The sequence below is a fragment of the Trachypithecus francoisi genome, unplaced genomic scaffold, assembly GCF_009764315.1.
Source record: "Trachypithecus francoisi isolate TF-2019V2 unplaced genomic scaffold, Tfra_2.0 Lachesis_group13, whole genome shotgun sequence".
Classification (NCBI taxonomy): domain Eukaryota; kingdom Metazoa; phylum Chordata; class Mammalia; order Primates; family Cercopithecidae; genus Trachypithecus; species Trachypithecus francoisi.
This window is the reverse complement of record NW_022681458.1, coordinates 111,745,329-111,764,951: the sequence shown is the minus strand read 5'-3', so window position 1 is coordinate 111,764,951 and position 19,623 is coordinate 111,745,329. Positions and strand designations below refer to the sequence as shown.

General features: G+C 42.3%; 1 long non-coding RNA gene and 1 other non-coding gene across 2 annotated transcripts in view; both read left to right on the top strand.

Annotated features, from left to right (window-relative positions):
* LOC117095104 overlaps positions 1-19,623 on the top strand; it is a 52,169-nt gene that overhangs the window by 31,790 nt on the left and 756 nt on the right. Inside the window, exon 4 of the long non-coding RNA XR_004441817.1 lies at positions 17,273-17,367. This is a non-coding gene — a long non-coding RNA (uncharacterized LOC117095104). The remainder of the gene's footprint in view (positions 1-17,272; positions 17,368-19,623) is intronic.
* LOC117095546 lies at positions 12,396-12,499 on the top strand. Its single transcript, XR_004442074.1, has one exon. It is a non-coding gene; the product is annotated as a small nucleolar RNA U13 (small nucleolar RNA).

The window sequence follows — 19,623 nt, the reverse complement described above, 5'->3', positions numbered from 1 at the left end:
TTTCTCTTTTTTTAATGCAAAGTAGTCTCTTCTCTACATCCATGGTTGATTTCAAAAAACCCCTTTGTAGGAGAATTCCCTGTCAAGAGCATAAGACTTTATGAAGCAAATTAGGAAAACTGAGGCCACTATTAAACTAGAAAGAATACATATTTTCCTTAACCATTTGTTCAAATAGGACAATACATCTGGCACATATTATGTATCTGAAATTAGTAATTAATTCCCATTCACCACTTCTTGCTTTGGGAGAACTTCCTAGAACTTCTCTTTTATGAACTTTCAGCAAGACACATGATTATTTTATAACACATGATATTCATGATGAGTCTTTTTTTCCCTGTTGGTTCTGTTTGCTACATTTCTTGTTTTATGACTTAAATTACTTCTACTCTCTACACCCGAAATGATCCCAAGGCAACTGAGTAACTTGAGAGAAGTTAAATATAATTACGTATTTGAACTCCAGAGTTAAACAGCTCTGCTTCAGACTTAGCTCCCCCACAGAAGATGTGACTTGGACAAGCAAGGTAACCTCTCTAAGTTAGGTTTCTCCATCCATAAATTGATAAGAATAATATGTACCTACCTCGTAGGATTGTTGAGAAAATTAAGTGAGGTACAATGTGTCAAATTAATATCTCAGTGCTTGGCACATAATACATGTTAAATAAGCATTAGCCAATGTTATTATTGAGATGTTTGTTAAGACTCTTTCACTACAAAGAACAGTGGTTCATCTGGGTGATGGGAGCAGGGGTATCATGACGGTATTTATGGAAATAAGAACTTTAAGAATCTTCTGGCATATCAAGAAAAGCTGTCGAGCTGGGCCTGTTGGACTCTGGAAGTCACTCAAGAACTAGAAGCATCCAGTGGAAGAGTCACCGATCTGAGTCATCTTCTTGCTGCCTTGGCAAGTTCAGGGATCCCATAGATGGCAGTGACTCAGCATCCCTCCATCTGTACTGCTACCATTCCTATTTCTACTAGTTTTTCAACTCTCCTATAAATACCTTTTGATTTTGGCTTACCTATAGCTTCTGCTTGTTCATAACTGCTCACTCATCCTTTCTGATAACTCAGAACTTCAGCTTACTCACAATTTGTCAGTTCCACATGAATTTTCCAGGCAATAATGGCTGTTTGACTCAATAGTATCCCTATTAAAACAGAGGTTCTATGCTCAGCCTCCTCGTGGGCCATAAACCCATAGAAAACTTGATGGCCTTTGGATCATGAGCACATTGCTGATTCTAGTCAGCTGAGCTGGGAGAACTGGGGACTGAGGGGTTCTGGAAGCAAGCTGGGTAGAGAACGTGGCATAGAACATGGCGACCTTCTTAGTAGGACCTACAGGCTCCGCAGTTCCCCCCAGAAATGGGCAGTGTGGTGACTGGCTTGTCTGTAAACTACACTTTAGGTAAATTATATCTCATCTATTCAACATAGCCAAAAAGAAATGTCTCACTCCTCCTCCATTTTATTACTTTGGTTGGTTTTGAAGGGCAGTAACCTAATTTGAACTAACTTAGACAAAAAGAGGAATTTATTGGCTCACAGGATCCAGGAAAGGTTTAAAAAGTTGATGTCCAAATCCAGTCTTCCCATATAACTTTGTTTCTTATTTTATTTTATTTTTACTTTTACCTTTTTTTTTTTTTTGAGATGGAGTCTCACTCTGTTTCCTAGGCTGGAGTGCAATGGCGCGATCTCAGCTCACTGCAACCTCCGCGTCCTGGGTTCAAGTGATTCTCCTGCCTCAGCTTTCTGAGTAGCTGGGATTACAGGCACATGCCACCATGCCCGGCTAATTTTTGTATTTTTAGTAAAGATGGAGTATCACTATGTCGGTCGGTCTCGAACTCCTGACCTTATGATCCACCTGCCTCAGCCTCCCAAAGTGCTGGGATTACAGGCATGAGCCACCGCGCCCAGCCTGTTTCTTTCTTTCTTTTTTTTTTTTTTCCCCGAGACGGAGTCTCGCTGTGTCGCCCAGGCTGGAGTGCAGTGGCCGGATCTCAGCTCATGGCAAGCTCCGCCTCCCGGGTTTACGCCATTCTCCTGCCTCAGCCTCCCGAGTAGCTGGGACTACAGGTGCCCGCCACCTCGCCCGGCTAGTTGTTTGTATTTTTTAGTAGAGACGGGGTTTCACCGTGTTAGCCAGGATGGTCTCGATCTCCTGACCTCGTGATCCGCCCGTCTCGGCCTCCCAAAGTGCTGGGATTACAGGCTTGAGCCACTGCGCCTGGCCTCGCCTGTTTCTTATTTTAAAATTAAACCCTATTTCCTTTGTTTTCTGATCCCCATAAACTGTGACTCCAAGTTTGAATGATCTAATGCTCTCTCAGTGACCTGTTTCTCTCTTACATAACACTTGGCGCATATGTGTATGGTTTGTTTTTAACTCCTCCAGGTTTCCTTCGAACTCCTTTTACTCCCTCACATTCTTCATGTTTTACTTTCTTTAATCTTGGGATTCATGTTACTTTCCCTTCCTGTATTCTGCCTCCAGTAACTGAGGTATCTCCATAGTGCTTCTCATTTCCTTTTAGTTGCATTCCATTCACTTCCCCAAAGTTCTCTCCTGCTTCTTCCTTGCCTCTTTCTCATTGAGCTCATGAAGTTCTCTCCACTGTCTCAAGACAAAGGTATCCCTGTTGGAGTAAGTAATCTTGATTTTCTTTCCTCAGCAAAAGTTCATGTTGGGGATCCCTGGTGCATTTTTTTTTTTGTCCCCCAGGCTGGAGTGCAGTAGTGCGATCTCGGCTTACTGCAAGCTCCGCCTCCTGGGTTCACGCCATTCTCCTGCCTCAGCCTCCGGAGTAGCTGGGACTTACAGGCGCCCACCACCATGCCCGGCTAATTTTTTGTATTTTTAGTAGAGACGGAGTTTCATTGTGTTAGCCAGGATGGTCTCGATCTCCTGACCTCGCAATCTGCCCACCTCGGCCTCCCAAAGTACTGAGATTACAGGCGTGAGCCACCGTGCCTGGCCACTTTTTCTTATACTCTTATTGCTATCTCCACTATTTCCTGAAATTCATCTTCTTGTTTTTATCCAATCTCTTCTAATGTTCCCTGTATCCCCTCTTTGTCTTATAGAATTAGTTAATTCCCTATATTCAAAAGAGTAAATGTTACCAGATATTTCCCGTATTGCTTTGGTAGGGCTGCTGTAATGGAGTACCACAGACTGGGTGGCTTAAACGACAGAAGTTGTTCTCACAGTTCTGAAGGCTATAATCCAAGGCCAATGTGTCCACAAGGTTCATCTCTTTTGAGGCCTCTCTTGGGGTTGTACATGGCCATCTTCACCCTGTATCCTCACAGGGTCTTTCCTCTCTGTGTGTCAGTCTTAATTTGTGCTTTTCATGAGGATACCAGTCATATTAGATGGGGCCCACACTAGTGACTTCATTTTAACCTAATTGTCCCTTTATAGACCCTGTCTTTGTTTGTGCTGCTTTAACAGAATACCACAGACTGGATAATTTGTTAAAAAAAAGAAAAGAAAAGAAAAAGAGAAAGGAAAGAAAAAAACAGAAACTTATTTTTAGCAGTCTGGAGACTGGGCCAAGATCAAGATGAAGGCACAGGCAGGTTCATTTTCTGGTAAGGGTCCTATCTCTGCTTCCAAGATGGTGCCTTGAATGCCATGACCTCCAGAGGGGAGGAACGCTGTGTCCTCACGGAGTAGAAGGCAGAAGGACGAAAAAGGACAAACTCCCTTCATCAAGCCCTTTTATGAGGGCACCTCATTCCATTCATGGGGAAGGAGACCTCGTGGTCTAATGACCTCTTAAAAGTCCCACCTCTTAATATGATAACATTGGCAACACTTAAAATTTGGAAAGGACACACTCAAACCATAGCAGATTTTATCTCAAAATATACAAAAGGCAGTCACATTTGGCATACTAGGGGTTAGGACTTCAACATCTAAATTTGGGGGTGGGGGCAATATTCAGCCCATTCCATTGACTATGCTTTAAAATCCAGATCAAAATTTTACTTCTTACCAGGCACAAAGGCACACGCCTACAATCCCAGGCTACTTAGGAGGCTGAGGCAGGAGGACTGCTTGAGCCTAGGAGTTCACCTCCAGTCTCAGCAACATAGTGAGACTGTGTCTCTTTTTAAAAAAATTTTTTTTAATTTATTTTCTTCTTCTCCTGGAAGTTTCCTGATCCAAAGAGCTCACTGTGATTTGGTCCTTATAGAAGTTGTATCGAAGTTTTTATCCTTGTCATTCATTGGTAATCAGCCTCTTGTTTTGCCATATTAACTTACTATGTGTGATTTGTGTTGTTAATTTCTTTTTTTCTTTTTTTTTTTTTTGAGACGGAGTCTCGCTCTGTCGCCCAGGCTGGAGTGCAGTGGCCGGATCTCAGCTCACGGCAAGCTCCGCCTCCCTGGTTTACACCATTCTCCTGCCTCAGCCTCCCGAGTAGCTGGGACTACAGGCGCCCGCCACCTCGCCCGGCTAGTTTTTTTTTTGTATTTTTTAGTAGAGACGGGGTTTCACCGTGTTAGCCAGGATGGTCTTGATCTCCTGACCTTGTGATCCGCCCATCTTGGCCTCCCAAAGTGCTGGGATTACAGGCTTGAGCCACTGCGCCTGGCCGCTGTGTTGTTAATTTCTTATGTTCTATTTTATCTACCAAATAAGATGAGATGAAAATAAACCACACCTTCCACTTTCCGAATCTCCATAGTGTGTGATACAGCACTTTGTTTGTTGTATGTTCTCAATACACAATTTTAATAATTTAGTCAATGTTCTGCCACTTCAGATTATCCTAAGTTCGAACTGTATGAAAGCTGTTCACCCATTAATTGTTTTCAGTCAGTCAATTCCTAAACAATGTGTTCTTTTTGAAAAGGGTCCTATTCAGTCAAATTAACAAGAATTCAGTTTGGTGAAATCAGAGCAGTTGTGGACCATGTTTGAGGTTGACCCTATTTAGGTCAAAACCAGCAGAAATTAGTGGTAAGGCTTTGATGAGGTCAATTCAGGAAGAGGTTTTTAATAAGATAATGGTCAGAGGGAAGGTGATGGAGTTCATTCAGTTGGCAAGAGGAATTTTGAGTACAGGACACCCCTGAGCTGCAAGTCAGGCAGAGGGACACTACAGATCCTGCTCAAGTCTGTGGCAGGGGAAGGAAGCATCCTCTCAGAGGACAGCGCCCCGGGTGAATCTGATGGCGGAAGCATCCTCTCAGAGGACGGCGCCCCGGGTGAGTCTGATGGGGGAAGCATCCGCTCAGAGGACAGTGCCCCGGGTGAGTCTGATGGGGGAAGCATCCGCTCAGAGGACCGTGCCCCAGGTGAGTCTGATGGGGGAAGCATCTGCTCAGAGGACAGCGCCCCAGGTGAGTCTGAGAGAGAAACGCTGCCTCATTACTCAGCGGGTGCAGGAGCCCTTTTTACTGACTGCTGCATTGTCAGGATCCACAGCTGGTCTATGGACAAGATTTTATCTTCCTACCTGGAGAAAAACCCTCCTGACTCAATGAGTGTGGCCTTGCAGATGTCCTCAGTTTCCACTTTACCTGAGACTACTTCCATCACTGGTGCCTCAATCCCCTACCGACTGGGTCTTGAAACATCTCTCCAATATTCCTAAGTGGTCCTCAAAGAACACGGGGCTTGAGGCCTTTCTCAGGTAGCCACATGCGCATCGCTAACCATGCCCTCTCACAAAACAGCACATAACTTCTTCCTCTTTCTCAACAGGACGCTTACCCCTCATCACCTTCCTTTCCAACCATGCTCATCCAAAATTACATCTACAGTCAAGGCTTATTAAATATTCACCATTTGTGGGGCACAGTGGCAACTAACTTCAGAAACGTTTTTCTTTGACTGCAACAATTTGCTGACGTGTAGTACATTGCTTTTCTATTGCTGCATGACAGATTATTACAAACATAGTAGCTAAAAACAAATGTGTTCTCTCATAGTTTCTGCGGGTCAAGTGTGCAGGTGTGGGTTACCTCGGTCCTCTGCTCTGCGTCTCACCAGCTCAGACATGGAGTTGTAAGCTGAAGCCATGACCTCATCTGAGGCTCAGGGTCCTCTTCCAGGTGCACTGGTAGTTGGCACAGTTCATTTCCTTGCAGTACGTTGATTGCTATTGTCTAAATGTATGCATTCCCCCCTCCCAAATGTATATGTTGAAACTCTAACTCCCAAAGCGATGTTATTAAAAGACGGGACCTTTGGGACGTGAGTAGGTCATGAGGGCGGAATTAGTGCCCTTATAAAAGAGTCCATAGAGAGCTTGTTTGCCCTTTTTGCCCTTTGGCAAAGAGAAGGGGCCTGTCTATGAAGAGTAGGCTCTCACCAGACGCTGAGTCAGCAGGCACCTTGATCTTCGCTGTCACAACCTCCAGAACTGTGAGAAATAAATTTCTGTTGTTTCTAGATTGACCAGACTAAGGTGTTTTGTCATAGCAGCACAGTCAGACTAAGACAGTGACCAAGGTCATTGCTAACTCTTGCTAACTCTCAGTCAGGGGCTGCTTTCAGCTCTAAGAGGTCACCCTCAGCTTCTTACCAAGTGGCTCCTGTAGCTACTCATACCTCTTCTCAAGGACTGTTTGATTTCTTCTATGCCAGCAGAGTCTCTCTGAGTCTTCACCTTCAAGAAAGTTACCTTCTTCTTATTTTTATTTTTATTTTTTGAGACAGAGTTTCACTCTGTTGCCCAGGCTGGAATACAGTAGTACAATCACAGCTCACTGCTGCCTTGACCTCCTAAGCTCAAGCAATCCTCCCACCTCAGCCTCTTAGTAGCTGGGACTAGAGGCACACACTGCCACACCCTGCTAATTTTCAAATATTTTTCTGTAGAGATGGAGTCTCTCTATTTTGCCCAGGCTGGTCTTGAACTCCTGGGCTCAAGCAATCCTCCTGCCCTGGCCTCCTAAAGTGCTGGGATTACAGGTGTGAGCCACCATGCCTGGCCAAAAGTTATCTTCTAAAAGTTAGGCTCACCTAGGATTATCTCTCTTTTGATGAACTCCAGCATAACTAATTAATAACCTAATTGCATTACTTCCATCTATCAAAGTTCACCATAATTCTCACAGCCCTCATGAAGTCCTTTTGATTAACAACCCCTGATATTGACCAAAACTAACCCTCCTAGCTCCCAGGTATTCCAAACCATCTATCCATTAAATATATACATGACACACTGTGTATCAAAAACTAGTATTCTATGTTTATGCTAGAAATATATTGACTGCTTTGTGTGACTGGCCAATGGTGTCAAAAAGCCTAAAGAATATTTTGTCCCCAGGAAAGCCTAAACATGATTAGAAACAGAAAACTGAAAGCTTCACTTGTTTCCACCCCCTCCAAAGGCTGCAATCAATATTATGCCCTTAGACCAAGAGGTAAACTACATTGGAAAACTAAAGTGTCTTTTGGGGATTGAGTCAACAAGAGATGTAGTATCACTGTGATCCCAAACTCCAGGCCAGGCTAAAAGTATCCAGACCAGTGGTCTGGGAGAAGCTTTGCTTTCTAATGCAGAGGGTCTCAAACTTGAGTCCATCAGATCCCTCGGGGGCTGTATCCCTAAGCATCTTTCCCGGAGTTTCTCTTCAGTAGGTCTAGGGTGGAGCCTGAGAACTGCATTCCTAACAAGTTGCCAGGTGAAGCTATTGCTGCTGGGGCTGAACCACATTGAGAACCACTGTTCAGGAGGGAAGAACCAGTGGACGGAAGGTACGGAAAAGCTAGGTTTAGCTCAAGATCTGGTGGAATCTTTCTTTAAAGCAGCTACTATTCTTCAACAGTAGAACAGGCTCTTTCCTAAAACGAGTCTTCTATTATTGGACATAAGCAGACATTGAATAATTGCTCACTGGGGGATATTATAAAAATGATTGCTGCAGTAGACAGTAGTGTCCTGAGAACAAGAAGCTGGGATTAATCTGGGAAGATTCATGCAGCAGAGGCACATGGAGTCCTACTAGGACACACCATCAGGAAAAGAAGTGTAGATGCCACATGAAATATCCTTGGTATCAGGCCGGGCGCAGTGGCTCAAGCCTGTAATCCCAGGACTTTGGGAAGCTGAGACAGGCGGATCACGAGGTCAGGAGATCGAGACCATCCTGGCTAACCCAGTGAAACCCCGTTTCTACTAAAAAATACAAAAAAACTAGCCGGGCGAGGTGGCGGGCGTCTATAGTCCCAGCTACTCGGGAGGCTGAGGCAGGAGAATGGCGTAAACCCGGGAGGCGGAGCTTGCAGTGAGCTGAGATCCAGCCACTGCACTCCAGCCTGGGCGACAGAGCGAGACTCCGTCTCAAAAAAAAAAAAAAAAAATCCTTGGTATTTATTACCTGGGAGGGAATTTAAAATTTCACCAATGATAGATGTAAAGTTAAAGTGGTAATTAGGAAGCAATGATTAGAGCAGGGCTAGGAATAACCAGACCTGTATCATTCTAGAAAGGATTATGTGGTTCATAACTGAAGGGTGAGTAGAAATAAAAAATCAGAGCAGAAGGAAGGAAACCAAGACGTTCCAGGACGGTAATCCACAAGAGCTGGGCGTTCCATACAGTGTCTCTACAGCACAAGTCTGGTCAGTTGTTTCTAGATTGAAAGAACAGGTGGAGGATGGGGTGGCAAAGCAGGATCCCTAAAGGAAAGGAATTAAGCAAAACAACAAGTTGTACTAGAATCGCTTCTCAAATCAGGCTGATCATCAGAGTTACCAAAGGGTAGCTTTTAACAACTGCTGATCTCTGAATCCCTTTGAATTCAAAATTAGCAATGGAGAGTCACAAGTAGCTAGAGGAAGATAGGAATCTGTAATTCTCAGGCACTGCCCAGTTTGTAATTCATGAGCCCTGATGATCTCTACCAATGATGCCTGGTAGTTACACCTAAAGCTGTTTGGCAATAGAAGACTTGGGCCTTTGGGGTATTTCATATAAGCAATCCCTTCCAGTCCTCTTAATAAAAACAAAATCATCTTTCTGAGTAGGCCACTTCAAATGAAACAGAGCACATCCACTTTTACATTTGTTTTCTCTATATTGAACTACAATATAGTAATTTTGTCATACTTTCATTAAAAATTTTAAAAAGACTTCTGCTTTTATAACAAATGGTTTAAAAACCATCAGATAGTTGTAGAAGGAGAGCCAGGCTTTGAAGACAGTTGTAGAAGGAGGGCCAGAATTTGAATCGCAGCACTACCACTTAACTTGCAGTAACCTTGGGCGAGTTGTGTAATTTTTCTGAGTCTCACTTTCCTTATCAGTATATTGTGGGAAATGATGCCAGCCTTGGAAGTGGTTATGCTCTCCTTGAGGTAATTGTTGTATTCCCAGTTCCTGGTACTTCGTAGTTGCTCACAGTACATTTGCTGAATGAGCTAATCTAATAGCTTATCTGTAACTAACACAGCCTCTGCTTAAGAAAAGGGTGTTAGTGTTAGGATTACTGCAAGCTTTCCTTTTCCTGTTTTTTTTTTTATAATTTTTTTTTATTTTGTTCATCATGCTGAAGTACTACATATGCTTGTACTCCAGATTTCCCAAAAAGATACACTGGGGAGGGTGTTGGGATTTAGCAGGGTAAAGTTGAGAGATGGTCAAAGGGGACTTCATTTTGACCTATAAATTTTGTAGCTATTTCAAGGAAAATTTATTTGTGTATTATTTATTCAATTAGAAAAAAATAGAAAAATTGTAAAAGTAAACTACAAAACCTCCCTTATATCACCCCATGAAAGCTCTGCTTAGGAGTTCATCTTTGATTTTTCACTTATAATTCTGCCCCCCAAGACACACACACCCATAATAGACAGCCCATTTTCCATCTAATTAACATGTTTTCCTTCCATTGTACAAGCTGCCCTGGATTGCATAACCTGTTTCTGCTGGAGAAATATGTACATCTCTTCTTTTTTAGCAGCTGCCTCACCCTCTTTCATCTAAACCCTACATCTTATCATGTTCAGAACCATTTCGATTAATTTGTTTAAGCCTTTTATCTTATCTCATTGTGAAAGCCTCTGCTTACCACATCTCTTTTTCTCAGTAGTACACACACTGAGTTTATTGCGGCCTGGGCACAGAGTGGCCTCTTAACCCTTTGCTGCCCCAAACTCCCTTTTTGACAGCTGTCAGTCCAAAATTCTCTGCCTGGCTGTCAGGACCCTTTGGAATAGCGCCTCATTTGACCTAGTACTTTCTTGCACCCAGAGGTAGACACCTCCGCTCCTCTAGTGAATGATAAACTTCCTGTGAGTGGGGCCTGAGGCTTTAAACTGTGTTTGTCTCTTTTGTCCAACAGTGCCCCTTGGTCATATTGGAAAGCCTCCTACTGCATGAGTGAAACTGGAGTTTTGATCTTGTATTAAAAAAAATTCATTTAGTCTCTACTTTTTGTCTCCGGTGAATAGAAGTTGCAACCAAGAAGCAATCTGTCATTTTTGAAACAAGTAAATGGTCTATTATTTTTCAAGGTTATCTCTAAGCTCTGATAAAAATGTTTAAATGTTAAGGTTTTAGCTTTTTTTGGCCATGTACTTAAGCCTGTACTGAATTCTGCTCTGGGGCACCCTTTGAAGTTTTCCCTCTATTAATGTGGCTGAAGACATCTTTAACTTCTCCATTGGCTGTAGTAGAATATATTGATTTTATAGTTTATTTTCACTGACAACTAAATCATTTGTTGGAAATATATTATTGGAGAAATTTCAATATCTTATCAAGAGATTTTGTTTTGTTTTTTTTTTTTGAAATGTGGGGGATATTAGTTAGTAAAGACCATTGCTTTTGGAATTAAACCTGGGTTTGAATCTTGGATTTGTTATTTAGTAGTTGTGACTTTGGAATACTAATTTCACTTTTCTTTTCTTTTTTTTTTTTAGATGGAGTCTCACTCTGTCGCCCAGGCTGGAGTGCAATGGAATGATCTCGGCTCACTGCAACCTCCGCTTCCCGGGTTCAAGCGATTCTCCAGCCTCAGTCTCCTGAGTAGCTGGGACTACAGGACCGCGCTACCACGCCCGGCTAATTTTTGTATTTTTCAGTAGAAACGGGGTTTCACCATATTGGCCAGGCTGGTCTCGAACTCCTGACTTCGTGATCCACCACCTCAGCCTCCCAAAGTGCTGGGATTACAGGCTTGAGCCACCGCGCCCGGCCTGTAATTTCTTTTTAAAGACTGATCGGAGAGCTACTGCTACCCTAACACTACACTCACATTCAGTCCTGGTGAGTAAGAATAACAGGGCATGTGTTGACACACCAGAAACCGGGCTTAACAGAGGAGTGTGTCCTTGTGAATCACCATTCCTCAGGTGTGTCCTGGCTGAAAGCAGGCTGACAACCACTGATCTTCAGTCGACAGTTTTGTACCTTGATATTCTAATTACGTGTAGTCTTCCTTTGTTACGTATGTAACTATAGCTTCCTAGGAACTTCTTGCAGGTACTGCTTTATCACATCGATCACCATGGTTTGCATAGTGAAATAGAGAGATGGTAAAGGAATACACACACACACACACACACACAGATATACGTACATATAGTAAAAGCAGGAATGAGAATATCTCATTCCCGAGAGAGGCGGATCACGAGGTCAGGAGATTGAGACCATCCTGGCTAACACGGTGAAACCCCGTCTCTACTAAAAAATACAAAAAACTAGCCGTGCGAGGTGGCGGGCGCCTGTAGTCCCACCTACTCGGGAGGCTGAGGCGGGAGAATGGCGTAAACCCGGGAGGCGGAGCTTGCAGTGAGCTAAGATACGGCCACTGCACTCCAGCCTGGGCGACATTATTAGCAAATCTCATCACTTTCACTGCTAGCAGGCACAAATGATTTGACTGATGTTGAGAAACTGTCAGAAAAGGGCAATAAACTAAAATGTCTGCAAGGCCAGGCTGATAAATTAGTGAAGTGAACTGAGTATGAGAACCCAAAGGAAGCCATTAGGAAGACCTTGGTGCACAAGAGCACACGTACACACACAAACACACACACACACACACCTCTAAACATGCACATGCTCTCCAGCTCCAGCAAATCACAGGACCAGCAATGCCAGCTCCTCTAGCATCCCAAAAACAGCCAGAAATGTGGAATTTTGTGTGAAATCTCTGGATTTTATTCAAACCATTTTAAAACAGTACAAGACAGGTCAAACATGTTAACCATTTACAAGACCTATGGGCTATTAGTCTGTAACTAAACTTCTTCAGACCAAATGTCTTTGATTCCATACTCTTGTCAACAAAATCACTGAGCATGCATTAGAATATAATTTATAAATTATAAGCATGTACTCAAAATCTATAAATTAAATATTAATGCCTTTTTTCTCTTAGGAAGAAACCAAACAAATATTTTGATGCTTTTGCAGTTCATAAGCATGATGATTAGGTGTTCACATTCAAGTGTGGGGTGTGCCATCCTCAAACCTCGCCACAATGTCAGCACTTTGCCCATCTGACATGAAAAAAAATCGTAGATAAATAGTTCTCACATTTCCCTTCTACACTCTCATGGATCCCTGTGGGTGTGCAATGCTGTGGAGACCAACACTTGGACCCTGAAAGCTGTAGGGATTGGAAGACGGGGACCTAAAGAAGTAAAAGTTAGTTCGTTTCTCCTGCTCTTCCACTCCTGACAAGTTCTCAATTCCTCTCCCAGAGCAGCCACTATAAAGAGTTGCTTTTTTTTTTTTCCTTTCGCTGTGTATTTTTTGTTTTTATTAATTTATTCTAAAGAAGCAGATTAGTAGTTACTGTGCACCAGACCCTGTTTTCGGTACTTGGGGACAAATATGACAAATAAGGCTGCCCACATGGGACTTTACATTCTGTTAGGGGAAACAGCTAATAAAAAACTAAATATTAAATAAGGCCAGGCATGGTGGTGCACATCTGTAATCCCAACATTTTGGAAGGCCATAGCGGGTGAATCACTTGAGCCCAGGAGTTTTAGACCAGCCTGGGCATAAAAACAAGACCTCATCCTTACTTTTAAAAAAAAAAAAAAAAAAAAAACAGGAAGGCCAGCAACAGCAACAATAGCAGTGATTCCCTTTCTTGCGTTTGTGTTCCTTTGCTCTGTGACTCTGAGTGTACTTTCTACTTTTGCTCTGACCTTGACCATGTGACTTGCTTTGACCAATGAAATACGACACAGTAGAGGCTTGAAGAGTCCTTGTGGTTTGGGCTCTTGGACCTCTGCTATCATGTGATGAACTAGGCTCACCTTCTTGATGAGGAGAGAAGCATAGTCCAGTCATCCCATCACCGCAGCCGACACCAAGACACGTGTCAGGCATTTGACTGAGGCCATCTGGAAGCAGTCAGCCCCAGCGAAACTGCCAACTGACCACAGATGCATGAGTGAGCCTGGCTAAGATCAGCCAGAAGAACCGCCTAGCAAAATTATGAACTAAATAGATGGTTGTTGTAAGCCACTGCGTTTTGAGTTGGTTTGTTATGCAGCACAAGATAATTTATACAAGCTGCAGCATGAACCAGATACCATGCTGGGATCTCTCTTTACCATCATCCTGGGGCTGTCCTCTGCTTTTTTCCTGTATTGGATCTCATATTTCTAGTAATCCATATCTTCCTCTTGCTTGGTTTCCTTCAGTGACTTCCCAAGAAGTAAATTAATTGTATGAAAACTTGCATGTCTGGAAATGTCTTTCTTTTAATTTTTTTTCGATTTTTGTGTTTAAGTCCTAGTTTGGTTGGGAGTAGAATTCTAGGTCATTAACTATTTTCTCTTAACATTTTTCTCCATTGCTTTGTAGCCAGTACTCCTGTTCACAAGTTAAAAGTCTATGCCAAAAGATGATGAGATCACCACTTAGTATCTGAAATAAAAGGACAAAGCTGAATTTACTCCTTGCTCCAGTGAGAGCTATGATGCTCAGAAACAGTCTTTCCATGCAGAGCAGGCTACTAGAGTTTTGAGGAAGCATGATGAGTTCAGGGAGTTCAGAGACTGCATTAGGATGTTATCATTTGCGGAATCAAAATTCCTTAAGGGAAACTTTGTTGATTGTTCACCACTCAAAGGTGTTTTTACAGGAGTGAGTTCATCTACCACTGGCTGTTTTTCAGAAACAAAGACCTGATCTGATGAGTTGGCTTGTAAAAGTGTGTACATTGAGGGGAATTGTGTTGATTGATTACATGGGTTTAAAACCAGTTTTTGATAGCTACTTCTTATTATGACTACAGAACAACTGCCTTTCCCTAAGTTTTGGGGAACATTTTTATTCTCATAAATTGCTGATCCTGTGTATATGACCTGTGTATTTTTCCCCTTTCTACAATCTTGCAGGATCTTCTCTTTGCCTTCAATGCTTGAAATTTCACAATGTGTGCATTAGCCTAAGACTGTATTCACTTAATACATTTTTCTGTCTGGAAATTCAGATTATTAACTTCTCTTCATTTTTTTCTTTTGGGTGCTCTATTAGTCCATTTTCCTGCTGCTAATAAAGACGTACTCAAGACTGGGCGATTCACAAAAGATAGAGGTTTAATTGGACTTACGGTCCACATGGCTGAGGAGGCTTCACAATCATGGCTGAAGGTGAGGAGGAGCAAGTCACATCTTACATGGATGGCAGCAGGCAAAAACAAAGAGCTTGTGCAGAGAAACTCCCATTTTTTAAAACCATCAGATCTCGTGAGATCCATTCACTACCACAAGAACAGCACGAGAAAGACCCATCCCCATGATTCAGCCATCTCCCACTGGCTCCCTCCCACAACACATGGGAATTATGGGAGCTACAAGATGAGATTTGGGTGTGGACACAGAGCCAGACCATGTCAGACGCTAACACCCTTGACCAATTTCCTAATTGTCTTACATTTGTATCTCCTATTTTCCATTCTCTTTTCTTTTTGCTGGAAAAATTCTCCACTTTATATTCTGACCTTTCTATTGAAAATATTAATTTCTAGTCGGGTGGATTGGCTCACATCTATTATCCCAGCACTTTGGGAGGCTGTGACTGTAGGATCACTTGAGTTCAGGAGTTTGACACCAACTAAGGCAACATAGTGAGACTCATTTCTACAAAACATAAAAAAAAATTAGGCGGGCATAGTGGCATGTACTTGTAGTCCCAGCTACTCAGAGAGCTTAGGTGGGAGGATGCTTAAATCCAGGAGGTCCAGGCTGCAGTGAGCTATGATCATGCCATTGCACTACAGCCTGGGTAACTGAGAAGGATCCTGTCTCAAGAAAAGAAACAAAGAAAGAAAATAAAATATTCCTTTCCACTATGTATTTAATTTCCAAGACCTTCTGTATGCGTTTTGTTCCATTTATTTATTTGCTTATATTTTTTTGCATAGAATTCTTTTCTTGTTTTGTGGTTATAGTAGCTTCTCTTTGTGAGATGTTTGACTTTTATTTTATCTTTATTTCCTTGACATTACTTTTTTTATTTGTTCATTTTCTATCTTCCGAGTTAAAGGCTTTCCTCACATACCTTATCATCTTTGTATCTGATAATATTTAAGAGTGAGATGCTGAAACACTGGCTGGAAGCCCTGAGAATATGAGAGCTGGGCTGGTCTGATGTGGGTTTCACTGTAAGAGCATCAGGGTGGGCTGGGTCTACTGAGGGAACTTCTGATGTCAATATCTTTCCAAGGTTAGGTCCTTCATAATGGACCAAGCATATTTCCCAGAGAAGACTCCATATCCTGCCTGGAGGGTGAAGGTCTAACTCTCAGTGTTGTTGGCCCAGAGAAGGAAAAGATGGATATGGTGTGGGGTATCCCAGAAGCTAATATGCATAAATTCACTTAATCCTCTATTTTTAGTACTGTTCTCTCACACTCAACTGCACTGGTGTTCTTCTAGTGTAGAACCATGTATTTTACTCCATTCTGAAAATAAGCTATCACTCTTTTGCCAGTTAAGGAAGGTGCAGTCTCTGGGATGCTGCACAGATCTGGGGAGAAAGCTAGGGATCCAATCCAATTCCTCCTAAAGAATACTTCCAAACAATCCTCCTTATTTAGTCCATATCCCTTTTACCCTCACTTCTTCAGGGACCTGCTGCCATTAGGTTCAGGTATGCTGTAAATCAGATTAGTTTTTAGTTTTCTCTTCTGCCTGATGGGATTTAAACTTCTCAAATCTGCTCATTCTATCACTATGTATTCATCTGTTTCCAAAATTGTCCCTTCTTCAGCTCTTGCCATCTATTGGGTTTAAGCCTTAAAATATCTATTTACTGGTAGTTTAACTGGGATTTCTGGAAGTCAACGACATAAAAGTGTATGTTAATCTCCTACCTTTACACAAAACTTGCTTTTCATTTTCCATTTATGGGAAGTGTGTTAATGGCTTCATAATTGAATCTAGCTTATAATTTATTTGTGATGGATCTAAAACTGGTTAATGAAAGACGGCTTCAATTATAGTAGGCTTAAAGCAATGTCTTTCTCCTTAAAAATATAGAAAAGAAAAAGCAACTCAGCACTAACCCAGTGAAGGGGGATACAGATAAGATTTGTGTATGGGGGATGGGCACGGTGGATCATGCCTGTAATCCTAGCACTTTGGGATGCCAACATGGGTGGATCAACTGAGGTCAGGATTTCAAGACCAGCCTAGCCAACATGGTGAAACTCTGTCTCTACCAAAAATACAAAAGTTAGCCGGGTATAGTGGCACATGCCTATAATCCCAGCTACTCAGGAGACTGAGGCATGAGAATCACTTGAACCTGGGGGCGGAGGTGGCAGTGAGCCGAGATCACACCACTGTACTCCAGGCTGGGCGATAGAGCGAGACTCTGTCTCAAAAACAAAAACAAAAGTTAAACAAAAGATTTGTGTATGGGAATATTCTTTCCATGCGTTTGTATGCCCTTGCTAAAATGCAGGTTGCATAACAGCTTTAATAAGGAAATTCCTAAGCCTGTGTAAACTTGTGGGAGGGGTGTAGTCATGCATAATCTCACACTGAAATCTGCCAAGGCAGTGAATACTATAGAATTCACAACTTCAGTTTTCATTCTGCCCCACAGCTCAGAGCTGGAAACATATGTGCTTATGAATCTTTGTCAAGTTAATCACTTTTTCCTTTTGCACCAAAAATTTAAAACAGACTTCTTAACAACTGTCGCTAGCGTAATCTGTTTACTAATCATATGATAAGTCACACTTGAGGTAAGTTACTGTTGTTCTGCAAGTTCCTGCTACTCTGTTAATTGCCGTCATTTTTTTCCAGAGTTGTGCTCTCCTGCAGCCTTTTGGGGATGGCTGGCTTCCATACCCAGAATCAATCACACTGCAACACTGAAAAAAACAAAAATAAACAGGAAAGTAAGTAGAATCAGCTATTTCACCTCTTTGTAAAACGTCTTCTCGTTCTCGGCCTGAAACCATTATTTACCTTCCCAACCTTAAGAAAATCTTTCCTGCATTCTGCCGCTTGTTGAAAGTTACCTTTGACCTTCCGGTGGTCTTCTCTCACTTCCATTCTCTTTCAGCCCTGGCAGCATTTGTGAAGATGACTCAGACCCTCTTTACTGAAAGATTACTTATAAAACAACTCACACATCATGAGCCCCCACAGAAAAACTTCATTTCCCGCCTCGAACAAACCCAAAGCTTTCCTCCTTTAGCTATATCCTAATTGGTAATAACAAAAGCATATATTGAACAATGACTTAAATATTGTGCTAAGAACTTTACATATATTAATGCTTTTCACCATCACAGTGACACTATGAAATACAATCTATTGTTATACCCATTTTTATAAATAAGAAAATAGAATCCAGAGAGTTTATGTAATTTGCTCAAGGAAGAACACTGGTCAGTGGCATGCCGTTTGGTAATTGGTACCACCAATCACGCAGTCAGTTGTCCACACCAGAAACCTAATAATCAGGATTAATTGCTTTCTTTCCCTTTCTCTCCACATTCTTACCATCTCAGGCCAAGCTACCACCATGTCTCACCCAGACCACCGCACCATCCTTCCAACTATTTCCATTAATGTTCCTTTATAGACTATTCTCCATATAAATGACATATGAATTTGATAAATCCATAATCATAATGAGAGATTTTTTAAAATCTCTTTTTTTTTTTTTTTTTTTTGAGATGGAGTTTCACTCTTGTTGCCCAGACTAGAGTGCAATGGTGCTATCTGGGCTCACTGCAACCTCCACCTCCCAGGTTCAAGCGATTCTCCTGCCTCAGCCTCCTGAGTAGCTGGGATTACAGGCATGCGCCACCACACCCGACTAATGTTGTATTTTTAGTAGAGACGGGGTTTCTCCACGTTGGTCAGGCTGGTCTCAAACTCCCGACCTCAGGTGATCTGCCCTCCTCTGACTCCCAAAGTGCTGGGATTATAGGCATAAGCCACTGAGCCAGGCTGGTAAAAACCTCTTTCAAAAACTGACTTCATGCAGACAAAATAGTCATATGACTCAAAAAGATTTATTTTTATTGTGCAAATAACACAATTAATGATCCAAATCTTATGGAAATATGTGGAACACTACACACACACACACACACAAATAAAGAATACACAACAACACTTAGAACATTTACAAAAATTGGTTGGGCGTGCTGGCTCACACCTGTAATCCCAGCACTTTGGGAGGCCGAGGCAGGTGGACCACTTGAGGTCAGGTGTTTGAGACCAGCCTGGCCAACATGATGAAACCCCACCTCGACTAAAAATAAAAAATTAGCCAGGAGTGGTGGCACATGCCTGTAGTCCCAGCTACTCGGGAGGCTGAGGCAGGAGAATAGCTTAACCCGGGAGGTGGAGGTTGCGGTGAGCCAAGATTGCGCCATTGCATTCCAGCCTGGGTGACAGAGCAAGACTCCAACTCAAAAAAAAAAAAAATTTTTTTTACAAAAATTGACTATGTTTTATGTCTTAAAGTGAGTCAACAAACACCACAGTCATTATTATGTAGATCACATTCCCTGATCACAATATAATAAAGTTACAAATCAGGAACAAAAAGATAGTTAACCCCTCTGTGCGTTAACTCTTCTTTACTCTTCCCTCTATAAAAAGGAACTAGCATTTTCCAGCTCCCTTGGTCGCTGGCTCTGCAATGGGAAGCACTGACTGCAACCTGGGGCGGCACAGGGGGAAAAGGCAAAATGTTCTCCACTTCCTGTGGATTGCTATGGGGGCACAGGGAGAGGATTCCTTACAGAGAAATTCATATCCCAAAAAGCAAGTTCTGGTTTTGAGCCTCCTCCTTGTTTTGCTGACTTCTTTGCACTTTGTTCACCAATCTAACTTTTTTCTTTTCTTTTACCATTTCTGTATAATTCCTTTCCATATAATTCCTTGATTGATTGATTGATTGATTGAGATGGAGTTTCGCTCTTGTCGCCCAGGTTGGAGTGCAATGGCACGATCTCAGCTCACCTCCCGGGTTCAAGTTATGTTCCTGCCTCAGCCTCCCGAGTAGCTGGGATTACAGGTATGTGCCACCATGCCCGATTAATTTTTGTATTTTTAGCAGAGACAGGGTTTCACCATGTTGACCAGTCTAGTCTCGAACTCCTGACCTCAGTTGATCCACCTGCCTCAGCCTC